This window comes from Silene latifolia, chromosome 2 (genome assembly GCF_048544455.1).
Source record: "Silene latifolia isolate original U9 population chromosome 2, ASM4854445v1, whole genome shotgun sequence".
Classification (NCBI taxonomy): domain Eukaryota; kingdom Viridiplantae; phylum Streptophyta; class Magnoliopsida; order Caryophyllales; family Caryophyllaceae; genus Silene; species Silene latifolia.
Window position 1 is genome coordinate 173,815,713 of NC_133527.1, and position 3,621 is coordinate 173,819,333.

Consider the following 3,621-nt stretch of genomic DNA (forward strand, 5'->3'; position numbering starts at 1 on the left):
CAACAGTTTAATGCAAGGCTTAAGCAAAAAGACAGATATAGAGCAATATCATCATGGAAATCTACCGTTCCGACTCAACCTATATGCTAAAATAAACGTGAAATTTTTGAAATTTTAACAATTTTCTGATTTTTATTGAATTTTTTTTTTAATTTTAACAAAAAATAAACGACAATGCAAACAGAAAATTAAACGTGATAACAGAAATGCAATAAAAACAAAATGCAGACACAGATATGGATGCATAACCTCCCCAAACCAAACTGTACAATGCCCCCATTGTACCAAAACAAGGAAGGAAATGCAAACTAAAGGAGGAAAAGAAGTAAAAGCGGGAAAACTCACAAGATAGCGCGAATAAGGGGACCTCCCCAAACCGACCATGAAATGGGAGGTTGCTAAGGTCCGGAAAACCGTCTCAGGAAGCTAATCCAAGTCAAAAACACTCGATGTCTGTTGAACAGTAGTCGATCGAGTGAAATGGGCATTCAAAGCTGCTCGATCGAATGGTGCACCAGTCGATCGAGTGGTTTCAGTTCTGCAGGAGTCGATCGAGTGGCATGTCATTCGATCGAGAGGATCTCTCAGCTAAGGTGCTCGATCGAGTAGAATGACTACTCGATCGACTGGTCCTCGATGAATTCCTGCAAAGTGAAATTAAAACAGCCCGCATACTAACAAAAACAAGCTCACTGAGATAGTTTATGGTATAAAAACCATTTATTGCAACTGAAATTGAATAAAAACAAAATAAAATCTCCGGGTTGCCTCCCGGGTAGCGCTAGCTTTAGTCAGGTCCCAGCTCGACCTTCTTTTTCTTCGAGCCTTCTAATTAATCACGATCAAAAATGACTCAAAGCGCGCAAAGCATCAAATCATACATCTGCGCATGTGCTACACAAAAGCATAAGTAGCACAAAAGTGGAATAGCAAGGTAGGAAATAAAGATATGTAGACATTTAAGTCTAACAAATTTCCTATGGGCGCTCCTAAATTTATCCACCAAATAAAGGAGCGCGGGAGCAATTGTCAATAATTTAGGGCTCCAAATTAGATTAACAATTTTAAAATGACAAGGATGGTGAGAAATTGCTAATTTATGCGTCCACATATGAGGGGGTATTGGTTTGAAAAAGGAAGCATGAATAAGACGAGGCAATTTACAAATAATAATAAAATTACCGTTTACTACCTCAGGTGGATCACTCTTAATGACGGAATCATAGATAAAAGAATTCATTACCTCTTCCGTGCTAGGAGTAATTACCGACTCAGCTGTCCTTTTGTCGCCCTCAGTGGAATCCGTCCCGTAAATCTCAGCCTCAAGCGCATCCAGCTCGGCTTTGAATAAGGGAGACTCACCATAACCGTTGTCATCATCAAAGTCGTCATCTAAATCAAGCCCAAATGACGAATTACAGCTCCCAATGACCAAATCAGTCGATCGAGCAGAATTACAGCTCGATCGACCAATCTCTTCCCGCAATTCACTCGATCGAGTGGCAGAATCACTCGATCGAGAACTATCCTCCTGCATGCCACTCGATCGAGCAGTGATATCACTCGATCGAGCAAGTTCTTCTGGAGAATCACTCGATCGACCTATAATTGTCACTCGATCGAGTGATTCCTCCTGTACAGCGCTGAAATCTTCGCGTGGGGTAGTGAAATATGATAGGAACTCGTCGTCCGAGTCATAGAAGTCATCCTCATCATTGGGCAACACGGTTTCCTTACGAGAAAAACTGCTCTCAGTAAGATAAACCTCTTCTTCTTGCATCTCAGCTGCTAACTGAGCTATTTGTGACTCCAGTTCAGGGATCCGAGCGTCCATATATCTATCACTCTCTTGCATTTGTGATACAAGCATTCTCATCAAATATGTCAGCTCCGCGATCTCTTCTCTCTCCATCTCAGCTGCTAATTGAGCAACTGCAGACTCGAGCTCATCAAATCGCGAGACATATTCCTGCACCTGGAATGCAAGTGCCTCCATCAAAGATTTCAGCTCCGCAATGTCTTCTTTTTGTATATCAGGGGAATCTTGTTGCGGCGGCCATTGATAGGGCGGATGTGGCGGCACAACTACAGCTGCATTGTGCTCAGCAGGACCACATCTCCCGTCGTAAATCACCGTCTGTTCCATAAAATGGGACATCGGTGGTGGGTCAAAGGTACTCAAGCCTTCCCTTTGACTATCTTTCACCTAGAACTGTCTAGGTAGTACCTGTAAGGCCTATCAAAACAGCACTAAACAAAAGATTAAAACGGCCTCAAGGGAAAAATCCCTTGAGGCTAAAAACAGATAAAATTAAACAAATAAATAAATAGATTGCCTCCCCGGCAACGGCGCCAAAATTTGATGCGGTCGTTTCTACACCAAAAATAAAATACCTAAGTACTACTAACAGAAGTCAGTGGTAAGTAGGGTCGATCTCCACAGGGAGGCGGTGTACTATCTATTTGTCGATTCTATCCGTCTAAATGTCACAATTGGGGGTTGAATTGATTCGGCTAAACTAGAAACTAAGGCAAGGGAAAAGAATTAACAGTAAGAGAAAGAAGTATGCTAAGAGTCGGTCCACCGTGGCAGCTATCAGATCTACTATATCAGGAATATTAAGGCGATTAGACTATTGATAAGAAGAGCTATGGTCGTCACCTTTCGGTCCTTAAACCGCCCTAGAGTGTAAAATGACTTAACTTTCGCCCTCACCGCAATACCCTATTGTAATTAAGCAAGTCTTCCCTTCCAATCTTTCGATCTAGGTCGGGGTTAACTAGAATTATGGTCTCCTGCATGCATTCATTCGACCGGATAACAATTAAATTGCCTAATACAATTCCTACCGCAAGGCTAATCTATTTAATACAGTTAAAGCATCGCTACCACGGCTTCCCTAATCCTAACATACTAAGGGAACTAGCTACTCATGGGAATGGGGGAAACAAGAAATAAAGGAGAAGAAATAAACATAAATAACAGTAAGAAAAGAAGAGAAAGAGTTAATACTAATTATTGATCCGGAAATAAAAGCAACAGTAGCAGAGGTAGGGAGAAGAATAACGTGATCCCTGCCTCCGGGTAAAGAGAGATGATTACAAATGACATCCCTAACTCCTATTTATAAGAAATTAGGAGTAGGATTAAACCTAATTAACGAGTTAAAGCTTAAAAGCCCAACCCGTCAAATGGAAGCTACTCGATCGACCAACTAAATCACTCGATCGAGTGAACTTGACTCAAAAACCTGCTCGATCGACTTAGAATGTCCTCGATCGAGTAAATGCATAAGAAGAACTGGTCGATCGAGTAAACAGACCACTCGATCGACTTATTATTGAATCCTAACCACTCGATCGAGTAATAAATCACTCGATCAGGTGGGTCTTGACTTCAGCAGCTACAATTCTCGTTAGTTTGACTTTGACTTGTCCTTTTAGTGCCCGAAACACCTTCACGCATCCCAAGACAGCAATATTTCCCGCTCCAAATCTACTCTTTCTCCAAATGCATGCAAAATGGACGGTAAATGGCTTGATTTCCGCTACTTTCTGGTTCATTCCTACAAATAAGACAAAATAACCCAAAGTAGCATATTCGGGGCATTTCGTAGCGTA